The 12,572-nt window shown below is 47.6% G+C and overlaps 1 protein-coding gene across 3 annotated transcripts in view; it reads right to left on the bottom strand.

Annotated features, from left to right (window-relative positions):
* Positions 1–12,572, bottom strand: part of GRB10 (growth factor receptor-bound protein 10) — a 191,792-nt gene that overhangs the window by 158,236 nt on the left and 20,984 nt on the right. Inside the window, exon 4 of one of the 3 annotated variants that reach the window (XM_012002088.1) lies at positions 8,372–8,541. The gene's annotated coding sequence lies outside the window, so the exon portion shown is untranslated. Of the gene's footprint in view, positions 1–8,371; positions 8,567–12,572 lie in introns of those variants that run through there. The other 2 variants (XM_012002089.1, XM_012002090.1) reach the window with 2 other exon arrangements.

The following is a 12,572-nucleotide window of genomic DNA, read 5'->3' as shown; positions in this document are numbered from 1 at the left end:
GATTTTTCTCCCTCCATCCTCCTTCTCCATTTCACCCCCAGAGCTGACTGGGCAGGCACCCACCACACTCACTGTGAGGGTTCTGCTCCAATGCTGAGAAATGGCATGCAAGCATGCAGCAGGGCAGCTCCATGAGACCCCAGCTTCTTTGCTGAAAATAGGCTGCCTGGGAGGAGAGAAGCTGAGAAACCAGTTAGCAGAATTCTGCACCTAGACCTTGGTGGATGCTCATGGGAGAAGCGGTGCATTCTGAATCTAGCAGGTGGGAGGCATGAAAGAAAAGAAGAGTGGAGACCTCTGGCCTGGGCAAGTAGAAGGAGGGCATCTCCAGGCACTGAGATGGGAAAGGTGTGGGAGATGATGAATGGGCAGGATGCACGTGCGCAGGTGGGAAATTCTAGAAGGCAGGACGCATGCACAGGTGGGATTCCAGAAGGCAGGAAGCATGGATGCATGGTAGGTAGGAAATTACAGAAGGCAGGACACATGCGTGCAGGTGGTAAATTCTAGAAGGTAGGATGCACGCATGCAGGTGGAAAATTCCAGAGGGCAGGATTGTTCTCATCCCCGCCTGCTGATGCTAGTGACACCGTTACTTCAGGATGGGGAGGGAGTGGATCTGCTCTAACAACTGAACGTAATCACTCACCCCTTCCCCATCTTTAACGGGGTCCTGTGGATTCAGATTAATTAAGGAAGCCCTAGGTACGGGTTTTCCTCCTCTCTGCCTAGCACCCTGGAGGAGGCCCCATGGCCCATGACGGAGCAGCCATGTGCTGGTGTTAGAGATGGACATCAGACAGTGCACACCTGCCTGCACCCTGCCTGCACCCTGTCTGCTGCAGGTCTCAAGTACCACGCAGATGGACACGAATGGGCACCACAACAGCCGGGGAGGGCATCACAGCAGATGTGAGAGTTGAGCTCGGGGCAGTGGTGGAAATTAGGAGTGGAGAAAGGAGGTAGGAGAAACAGCATAACAAAACCAGAGGCGAAGGCACACAGAACAGGCTGGGAGAATGCAGAGAAAATCAGGGTACCAAGGATGGGGTCGAGGGTAAAAACAAGGCTTTGTGTAACATTTATGATGGGCCAGGTTCTCAGCTAAGCACTGACTTCCGTTTTCCTTCTCATTATTCCTAACAATGTCGCTGAGGAGGAGTCTGGGGCTCAGGAATGTAAGCAACCCCAGTGTTTAGCTGCTGTGGTGGAGACTGAGGCCTTCGGACCCGATAGTGCCCCGGGAATAGGGACCAGTTGGGGTAAAGGCCAATGATATCCATCTTGACCACAAAGACTCTGAAGTAAAACAATCAAGTTTTGTAGAAAGAGTGAGACCCACATGTGCAACATGTAACTTCTCTAATCCTCAAAACAGGGAAAAACACTATCAGGACGTTTGTTTCCAAAAGGCCATAAGAAATCAGAACCTCTACTTTACAAAGAGGTGCTACATTAACAGACTTATTAAATAAAAACTCTTGTTCTCTCACCTGTAAAAGGGTGGAATGGGTCTAGACTCTACAATCTACAGGATGCCAAAATTTGTCAAACTCAAATGGTCTAGATGTTTACAAATACGTTAGTCAATTTTATATAAAATGTTGATTTTTTTTTTTTTTTTTGAGATGGAGTTTCACTCTGTCTGTCATCCAGGCTGGAGTGCAGTGGTGCGATCTTGGCTCATTGCAACCTCCACCTCCCAGGTTCAAGCGATTCTCCTGCCTCAGCCTCCAGAGTAGCTGGGATTACAGGCACCCACCACCATACCCAGCTAATTTTTGAATTTTTAGTAGAAACAGGGTTTCATCATGTTGGCCAGGCTGCTCTCAAACACCTGACCTCAGGTGATCCACCCACCTCGGCCTCCCAAAGTGCTGGGATTACAGGCATGAGTCACCATGCCTGGCCAAAATTTGGACTGTTATAAAATTCTTCCATGTATAATTATGAAATAAAATTTTAAATAATTTTGCTTTGATAAAAATAGATTTTTTTTCTACTGGTTTTTTTCTACTCTGGCCACATTCATCCTATATCACCAGAGCTTCTATAAATAACCTCCAGGAGTTTTTCTTAGAAACTTTGTATAATTTGCAGAATTTGTCACTTTCAAAGCATTTTTCTTCCATTGGTTCTAAACACTGCAATAACTAGGTAATCATCATCTAATGCAATCATCTATATCAATCATGCCCACTCTGGACCCCTAGTCATCAACTCGTTGGTCTATGAAGTAATCCATCAAAATAACCATTAACAGTACAAAGAGAGGGCACCTTTGAAATGTTACCCTCTTCTCTCCTCCATCCCGTCTTCAGGCCCACAGCTCTATTACTTCTGAAAGCATGAAATGCTTTAAATGTAGGTATTCAAGCAGAGTTTGTACTTCTTATCATAAATCTCATCGCATGTTATTACATTCCTCCATCTTCCTTTAATTGAAACTGTAACTTAAAAAAAATTAATCTTCTTTTCAACTTAGGACAGACTGTAACAGCCTGTTGATCCTGCTACTCCCTTGGTGAGATTGCTGCCAGGCTGGCCCCACTCTCCCGGGTGGGGGCAAAGAAAAAAGGAGAACCTATTTCATGAAGACAGTTGGAATGTCTGGCCTGCAGATTGTCTACAGAAGCACAGAGAAGCCCTCCGGCAGCTCTCCGTGGGAAAGCACCCTAAAACCAGCTCCCTCTCAACCTCAGGAACTGAATTCTCTTGGGAGCTGCCAAGGCAGCAAGTTCTTTGCAAATTTTATCTTCTTTTTTTAATCATAAATTTCAAGGATGACCATAAGCAATATCTTGGTCGACTCTGCTCTCACCACTCATATATGAAACCTTTCTGAAAAGTTGAGTTAACTTCAAATGCTGGACAAAGACCAAAATAAATAAAATGAAAGGGGCTTTCCTGTACCATTTCTTGTCTTCCACCTAAGCAGGTGCGCCCACGGAAGAGATATCCAACGGCTGCCATTCTCCCTCCATTTCAGGGCAATCCTGTTCAATAGAAGCTCCAATGATCACAGCACACATTGAGCCTGCCGAGAGTCTCTCTTAGGGCAAGACAAGTAGAAGTGCTAGGGAACGCAGTCTCACAATTCTAATAACCAACCGCAGAGAGAACCATATAGATGAGTATCACGCTTAGGTTTCCCACGCCCACCCCTATCTGTGAAGTCAAACAGCCTGTTGTCAATACCAGAAGAGACAAGTTTGTACATCACAAAAGATACGCAAGTCCCCAATCTAATTATGCCAGCCACTTTAGAAGGAGAGTAAAGATAGCAGACACTCTGGGCAACAAATTACCCTAGGTCTCAGCATCAAGCCTGCACTCATCTCCTGGGTCCCAAAATAACTCACCAACGGTCAGAAGGATGGATGGGCCCTTCCAAATCACAGCCTGGGCTGTCTGAGGACAGCTCTCCCAGGAATCATCTCTACCCACCTATGACGAGAATGGAGTCAATAAATAAGGGTACACTCCGAGGGTCCACAGTGGCTTGCTTGGCCCCCAAGCCTGCAAATCAGACTCGCCAAGAATTAATGAAGGCAGGGACCCACGGGGACCGAGGGCTCGCTGACCTACGAGAGAGGCGCCACGCCCCGGCTTTGGCTTGCCTTGGACACTGCCCTCCTCACCACTCCTACCCCTCTGTATCAGGCCAGAGCTCAGACTCCAGGTAGACCCACGGCCATGTCCAAACCAGATGCCCAGGACCTCAGCAGGAAGAAATCCAATTCAGAAAGAAAGAAAAAGGGAAGGACACCGCTTTCCTAGAAGCCTAGAAAGAAGTTCAGATACAGAAAGAAAGCAATCTACAGAAGCTGTGTCTGAAACAGCAAAAACCTGGAAACAAGCCAAATGTCCATCAAGAAGTGGATGAATGAGCCAACTGGGATGCATCTATACAATGGAACACTACTCAGCATTAAAAAGGAGTGAACTATTGATAGACGAATCTCAAAATAAATAGCCAGAGGCCAGATAAAATAAATTGATTCCTTTATGCAACACTCTAGGAAATGTAAGCAATCTATACTGAGAGAAAACAGATCAGTGAAAGGGTGGGAAAGAAGAACTGCAAAGGGGCACCGGGAAGTGTGGGAAGTGATGAATATTTTCATTACCTTGGTTACTTGATGATGGTTTCACATATGTCAAAATGCATCCATTTGCACATTTTAAATATGTGCAGTTTATTCTGCTCAATGTATTATATCTAAATTGAGCTGGTTAAAAAAAAGAATGAAAACAATCTGGGGGCAGGAGGATATCAAGGAATTTGGTGTGACCAAGAACAAGTGGAGCGATTCTCCTTATTTGTGGTACAGTTAAGGGCTTTAAAGTCACCTCAAACACTGAATTACTGAATGGTGAGTCTTTGGCCCTAGGGGAAATACAGAGTTAGGTTTCTATGAGCTGATCACATTTTCAACAACCAATCAATACGTAACCTCATTTTGTGTGTTTCTGTTTAAAGACACTTTACTTAAATAAACTGTTGAGATATCTCGCTGGTTGATCAAGGATGCCAAGGGGCATGAATGATGCCTGACCCAAGCTTCCCTGCACAGTCCAGTAAGGAGAAGTTCATACAAAACCACAGAGTCAGGGTGTGCAGGTTAAGTGCCCCAAGTGAGGCAGAAACAAGACAATAAGAACTCCACAGAAGAATGCGAGAGGGCTCTCCTATGCGGAGGACAGTGAAGCAAAGTTATTAGGGGGGAAAAATAAGGGGCTACAAAAATAGAAAAGGATAAACAGAACCAGGGAGGCTCAAGTTACAGAAGCCAAAAGTTGAGAGGATGTCAAAAAAGGAAGGCTGAGGCAACATCAAGGTACATAAGAGTTTCTGAAAGAACTTTCCTTTGGGAAAGGCTATGGGACCTTGAGGAGCAAAATGGTTTTATGGCACAACTGTAGAAGTTTCCTGCCCTTGGAAAGACAAAGGTGAAAGGCATACCATTCTTGGTTAGTTTCTGAAAGTTTTTTAGTTCAAACTCTCCCATAAATGGGAAAGAACCATGCATCGGAGCATCTGGGCAGAGAAATGGTCTCTACCCTTAGCCAAGCTCTGTGTCGCTAAGGTAGATTGGTGTCATGATAATGAGCCCTCCCCTGACTGCATTCCAAGGGTGAGCACGGCCATGAGAGTTGCCCTCCTGTGTGAGTAAAAGCCCAGCAAGAGCTGTACCATCACAGCTGGGCCGGTCTCCATTGGCCGTGAGCAGGAGGCAGAGCTCTTTCCTTGAGGCCGAGCCCCACAAGGCAGAAGCTGCTGCATGCACACTGAGTTTGGGGATGTGATGCTTTGAACCCCAGGAAACCCCTAAAACTTCTCCCATGAGAACAAGACAAGTAACCAAAAATGGGGACAGAGGAAAGCTAAGCTATGGTCCCCAAGGAATCACAGGAATGAGGGAAACACTCGGAGGTCTCTTTGGGACCAAGAGCTAATGAATAGACACTGAGACCATTAGGATCATTTGCATATTTCTGCCTCTCCCTCCTTGACCCCAGAACAAACAGGGCTGGCTTTTAGAGGCAGTGAGCAGTGAAGAATGGTAGGAGGGGTGCCCTGAGGGCCCAGCTGATTCTCCCAAGTCTAGTGCCAAGGCCGTCACTACAGGGTCTGGGATTCCCACCTCAGGCCCCATCACACCCAGGCCTGGGTGCCTTCATCTAGACACTCTGCAAACTGAAGTCTACTCTGACGATAACTAGTTCTTCTCAGACTCTATTATTTTGTTTTGTAGCAGCTTTCTGAAACCCCACGGGATTGGGCTTCAACTGTTAGGTCAAGCAAAACGTGAGCTCTTAGTAGGATATCTTTCTACCAGAAATACATTCCTTGCAGGCAGGAGCTGGGGCCATCTTGTGACCATGTTGCCCCAGCACTTGGACAGTGCCAGGTACCAAATGGGTGCGCACGTTCACTTATTCACTTGATGGACACAGGGGAGCCCATCTGAGAGTCCCAAGTCAAGGAAAGGTTTCACGGCTTACGAAGTTTGGAAACTACTTCCCAGAGCACTCCCTGGAAGGCCATGCCTCATTCAATACCTGCTGACCCCTCGAGGGACTCAAACTTGTCAAATGGGGCCACAGATGGCCACAGACTCAGCGTCTCCCTCCTGGAGGACGGAGGAGGCACCCCACCGAGTGGAGCCACCACACAGGTGGACCTGCTCCATAAGCTGCCAGTGATCATCAGATTTCAAGCCAAAAACACAAAGACTAAGTGGGAAACGAAGTTTTGTTTCAATGCCATGTTCATGCCTAGCAGTCCCTAATCAGGCAATTGGAATGGAGAGGCTGGGAAGGAGAGTTCCCTTTGAATGACATGGCCAGTAAGAAAAGGCTGGAAGCGCAAGGCTGTCAGGTGATCCAGAAAGTGGGTGCTGGGGCTGATGAGAGATGGCTTTTTGCCATTTTCAGATATGTCTCTTCATCACTGTAAAGCCTTGCCAGAAAGAAAACTCGTCCCAAATCTCGAGGAGTCTGAGCATCACTCAGAACAAATCTACGTCACCAATGAAGGATCTTGGGCAATGCACAAAGGGGCAGGAGGGTCCAAGGAGGGCAACCACCTGCCTGTGAGCACGGCATTCCCTGACGCAGCATCGCAGGGCCGCCTTCCTGCAGCTCACACATCTGCCTGATGGTTCAGGCACTGCACATCATCTGCAATGAGCAAGAGGCAAGACGAGGGACCCAGCTGCCCTAGAGCCCTGTCCTGGGTCTCAGGCATGGAAGGGTCTGTAGAGCTACCACCGGTCACAAAGAGGTGGCTTTTTCTCTGATCCATTCTGAGATAGGGAGGTCTGCTACCTTCACTTACTTACGCTGTGAGGAGGAGGGCAAAGGACCTGTTTTACAAAAGACAGTCCATCCCAACAGCACAGCCCACTTCCCCGGCAAGGCAGTGGATGTTGGGGGAGGTCACAGTTCATGCATGACCAGGGCGGGAGCTGCAGGAGGCTCCAGCTCCCCCTCCTCACTGGCGCCAGGACCCTCTCTATGCAGGGGCACAGACTCTCAGATAAAAAGCAACGGCAGTGTGAGCTGTCTGGCGAGAAGAAGGAAAATGTCCACATGTGCACCTTTTGAATTTAGAAGGGGATGTGTAAAATGTCACTCGGCATCTAACACAAAGCTAACACAAGGCAGACATTTGAGAAAAGACAGCCCAGAAACTTCCTACCAAGGGTGTGGATATGAGGGAAGGTGACCAGCAGGATCCAGGTCCCCCAGCCTCCCTTCAGGCCTTTGACCTGGGCTGAACTGTGTTCCCAAACATTCCTGTGTTAAGCCCTAACCCCCAGCACTTCAGAATGTGACTGTATTTGGAGACAGAGTCTTTACAGAGGTCACTAAGTTAAAACCAGGTCACAAAGGTGGGCCCTAATCCAATACAACTGGTGTCCTTACAGGACACAGACAGGTCCAGAGCGAAGAGCAGGTGAGGACACCACGAGAAGACAGCCATCTGCAAGCCCAGGAGAGAGGCCTCAGGAGGAACCAACTCAGCTGTCACCCTGACCTCAGACTTCCAGCCTCCAGAACTGGAAGAAAACAAGCTTCTGCTGTGTAGCCAGCCAGTCTGCGGGATACTGCGGGGAAGCCCGAGCTAACAGCATCCTCCCCTCTGCAGGCAAAGGCTCCGGCAGGTCTGTGTGCTGAAGCCGTTCTGGCCTCAGCTCCCTGCCTGCATCTGCAGCTACCATCTCGGACCTGCCAAAGGCACTGTAAGAATCCCATACCCAGGGCCGACCACGACAAAGAGAAGGTCCATTCCCAGAAAGGGCCACCTGAGGCTGACATGCCGAGGGAAGGCAAGGGCGCCAACACTGCCCCGGGCTTCCGTTAGTTACAGGGTCCCTGCTGACTGAGGCAGGGGCACACTAACACACACATCAGCAACAAGGCATGGGTCAAGACCCTCCCGCACTGTGTTCTAGCCCACCTTCAGAACAACAGCTACCAACTCCTGAGGCTCATGAGGGGCGCCCAGAGTGACCCGGGAGGCAGGCAGCATTACCCCCACCGCATGGAAGGGCAGAGGGAGACCAGTGAGGCCCAGAGGCATGCCCGCAAGGAGAGTCTGCACAGCGCGGCTCTGCTGCAGCCCAGGCCCTCCCGTCTCTACCCGACTCAGTCCGGTGTTCCCAGGCAGAGCCGAGTCAAGGAGGAGAGGGAGAGAGAGGACAGAGATGGGAGACTCCCTTTGGGAGCCTTGGAATAAAGGTTCTAGTATCAGGCCTCTACCTACAGTGACACGCATTCACTGACCACCTTAATCAATACTGAAGAGGCAACTCTCCTGCAAAGAAAGGTGCTAGTGACTAGTGTCACGCATAGGGCTTACCTGTCAGGAGTTGGCTCCGCAGCGCTGTCTGCTGGGGCAGCCACCCTGGTTTCACTGAGAGGACCCAGGTGAGGACCTGGCTGCCGGTCACTGGGCTGCTGGTCACCGAGCCACCAGTCACTGGGCCTGTGGCTGCTGCTTCCTGCTCAGCATTGTGGTCAGCGCCAAAGCTGGAAAGTCAAAGGGGCCATCACTGAACTTCCACAGAATTTATACAAATGAACTTATATTCTGAGCCCAGGAATAAAACTTTTAAAACAGACATGAAAGAATATTTTTCTCCAACAAGATCATTTAAAAGAGTGTTCTGAAGAACAAAACAAGGACGTGACTCCATAAGATGTAGGTTTCCAGTTGCCACGTGATGCCCAGAGACAGAGGACAGAGGGAAGATGCCCTGGGCTCTCCGCTCACTGCCCACACATCTCTGTGTCTCCAAAGCACGCTGCCTCCAAGACAGGCGGGGTACAAAGCACACAGACCTTTGTCCTCTAGCAAGGCAAAGTTCCCTAGAATTCACTTCGAGCCCAGGTCAGGGTCCTCCCAGGCTACAACCCTTCAGTCTACCCAGCAGGGACCTCCCTCCATGTCAGACCCAGTCCCAGCCCACAGTGCCTGCTACTGTTCTCAGCAGAGACCCTGCTGGGCACTCTGCATGACGCACATGTGTTCCACGAGAGGGGTGCAGAGCAGGCAGACCTGGGGATCCAATTCTGGCTCTGATCTTTGATTCATCATTCAAGTCCTATGAACTGAGAGCTCAAGGCATGGAGCCCTCAGTTCACAGGTGTGTTCCAGGTGTGGAGAAGAGGGTGGAGACCAATTCAAACCCCTGCTGGAGGAGACTCTGTAATGACCTGGGCAATTCACTGGTCTTCCCAGGCTCTGGTCCCACTGCAGAGCATGGGGATGAAACCCACCTCACTGAGGATTTTAATACCCTGCATTGGAATGCCACTGGATTTCAACACGTTTAAATGAAACACAGAGAATGACTTAGCAGTATGACTGGTATGCAGCAAGGGTGCCATCCAGGATCCTCCTATCGCTGTTGTGCTGGAGGAGGTCCCCTGCCTACAACGTGGGTGCTCTCAACGGATCCCTCCATGAAGGAGTCAGAAGCTACATTTTCCTAATTGTTAAATAATGATGAAAATGAAACCTGCCCCTGCCTCTTACCTAACATCAAGAAGTCCTGGGCCCAGAAATAAGAAGACTAGTGTGCAACTATAGTCATCAAATGGCTGTTTTTTAAAACAGGTCCTGCTGAACATGCTTGCTAAGAATCCAGGTTCCAGAGAGTCTTGGTTCATCTCCAGATGCCACCCCTTAGCGGCTAATATCTGGGCAAATTACTGAGTCATTGGGGCTCAGTGTTCCCAGCTATAAAATCAGCATGAAAATAGTATCTCTCTCACGGAGCTTTTATTAGGATTAAATGAGCTAATGTATGTAAAGGCTTAGGACAGGGTCCAACGTATAGCAAATGTTAAACAAATGTAGTTATCATTAACTACAACACGCCAAATAATCCTCCCATTTTCAGGTGTGAAACACACCAGCCACCTGCAAGCTATGAAGCTTGCCAATGTTTACAGGGGATGCTGGTCTTTTTAGGACCAAAAGGGGAGATATGTGATACACGATTATGAGACTGATCAAAGTTGAACATCACCTGCCTATGCAAAAGCATTTTATTAAGGGTATCTGCTTTAACCCTTTCAAAGAATTTGGAAGTTTGGAAAGTATCAAGATGACTGTGTCGACTAGAATATTTCTAAGTTCTAGTAACTTAATGACTACAAGAAAAGAAAAAAGGGTGCATGGTCAAACAGGTATAAGGGTCTATAACATGGCAATGGGAACACTGGGGAACGGACTTCGGGTCACTGTCACAACAGCATATGAATCACCCCTAATTCTCATATCCTGATGTGTGTCCCATCTCTAGAGAGCCTAATCTTTTCCTCAATTCTGATTCAAATGCCCAGGACCACTTCCTAATGCATCTTTAGGCATGTGGCTTCAAACGTAAGACATGTGCTTGAAAGGTTTGCTTTTTCTCATGGGCACGATAAATTAAATACATCATTGAGGTAAAGTGAAATATACTTGTCTTATCAAACCCATCACCACTTCATCCATTTTTGTCCACTTTCTAGGAAGTTGATGTTAGTCTTTACAGTTGACAAAATAAAGACAACATGATCTTTGAACCTGATAAACTGAAGAGTTAGTAAGATACAATACCTCCTCAATAACCTCAGTGCTTGCCCATCAACACACAGGGGAAAGCCTGCTGCAAACACAACCTCTCGGCTCTGTTTACAGTGGCCTCATCTGGCACCGACGCCCACACCACCAACACCCCGAGAGCAGACCAGCACGCTTCACACGCTGACCCGGACCACTGGACAGAAGTTACAGAGTCTAAAGGGCTCACTCGGCTATTTCCCTATCAGTCAGGAGAGATTTCTTAAGCAGTTTCCCGTTAGATATGACTTAAACTTGAGATCTTAAAGAATATATTAACCTGGGGAAAAACAAATAATGTCTTAACTTACTTTCAAAATATCCCAGAAACAAAGGGCCTTTTGATTTCTGTTTAGTATCTTTGATATCTTCCAAAAATTCCTGAGCTAATATAAAGTTTTCCTTCTGTCTAGCTTTCTCACACTAAATATTTAGAGTAATAACAGTGACTATTTAGACACTCAACAAATCCTAACTTTCATGACGAGGGTGTTCAGCCTGTTCAGCCACAGAGCTCCGGAGTGAAATCTAGGCCTTCTCAGAAGGGGACAGAATACTTCTAGTTAAAAAAAAAAGAAAAAAAAATTAAGCTCCATATTGTACTGATATCAGAGACTTAAAGACGGCTGTGTTTTCCCAGAGTAAGAGGGTGCTTATGAAGACAAATTGAGAAATATGTAAACAGAATGGAATTAAAAGGAACATTTCTAAAAAGTAATTATAAAATGTCAGAATGCTATTGCCAGGACCTGTGGACAGCTTAAAGCTGAAACAACAATTAACTATGAAATACAGGCTGGGCACAGTGGCTCAGGCCTGTAATCCCGACAATTTGGGAAGCCAAGGCTAGAGGATTGCTTGAGCTCAGGAGTTCGAGACCAGTTATGGCAATATAGTGTGACACTGTTTCTACAAATAAAAACCTTTTTTAAAAAATTAGCTGGGTGTGGTGGTGAGTGCCTGTAGTCCCAGCTACTCAGGAGGCTGAGGTGAGAGGATCGCTTGAGCCCAGGAAGTAAAGGCTGCAATGAGCTGAGATCACACCAGTGCACTCCAGCCTGGGTGACAGAGTGAGACTCTGCCTCAAAAAAAAAAGCCAAACTTCACACCACTTTTATCAGGTATATCTTCTAGCATCTTCATTCAGTAATGCAAATCCAGCAGCCACAGCTCCTTTCCTGGTAAAGATGATAGAACAGGAGGCCCACAGAAGCGGGCAGCAGATGGAAGCAAAAACAGAAACCATCCCACCTCGTTGCCAACATCATCCCTCAGCACCTATGGCGGACCGGTTCCAGGACCCCAGAAACACCAAAATCCATCAGAGGATGCTCCAGTCCCTGTTATAAAATGGCGTAGTATTTGGATATGACCTACACACTTCCATTCACTTTAAAACATTTCCAGATTAATTACAATACCTGACACTATGTAAATGCTATGTAAATAGCTTTTATGCTGTATTGTTTTGATTTGAATTATTTGCTTTATTGTTGTATTTGATTGTTTGGGGGGGTGAATATTTTTATCCATGGTTAGTTGAATCCAAGGATGTGGAACCCACAGATGCACAAGCTGTGGAATAGGAGAGCGGCTGTACTTTCAAATCACCAAACATACAGAAAGGCTCAGCAGCAACTCAGCTGCCAGAGACCCATTCATCTGGCCCAATCCTAGGAAGGTCCTTCTTCCCTCACTAACCTGTCCACCAGCAGACACCAGGAGAGGGCCATAGAGACAGTGAATGGCCAGGGGGCAGAGCGCGGACACCCCAGGAGCAGCTTCTGAACTGCCACCATCAGTGAAACCAACAAAACTTAGCCAAAATGTGTAAACAGGCCCAGATTCCACCTGGGTCTCAATTTCAGGGTCAAGCAGGACCAACAGGCCCAATAATCCTTAGTGCAGGGCCTCCAGGAGTCACCACTCGAGCAAGCACAAAGATGGG

This window comes from Mandrillus leucophaeus, unplaced genomic scaffold, assembly GCF_000951045.1.
Source record: "Mandrillus leucophaeus isolate KB7577 unplaced genomic scaffold, Mleu.le_1.0 Scaffold678, whole genome shotgun sequence".
Taxonomy (NCBI): Eukaryota; Metazoa; Chordata; class Mammalia; order Primates; family Cercopithecidae; genus Mandrillus; species Mandrillus leucophaeus.
Note: the sequence above shows the minus strand (reverse complement) of the source record. Positions and strands in the feature narration are given on the sequence as shown.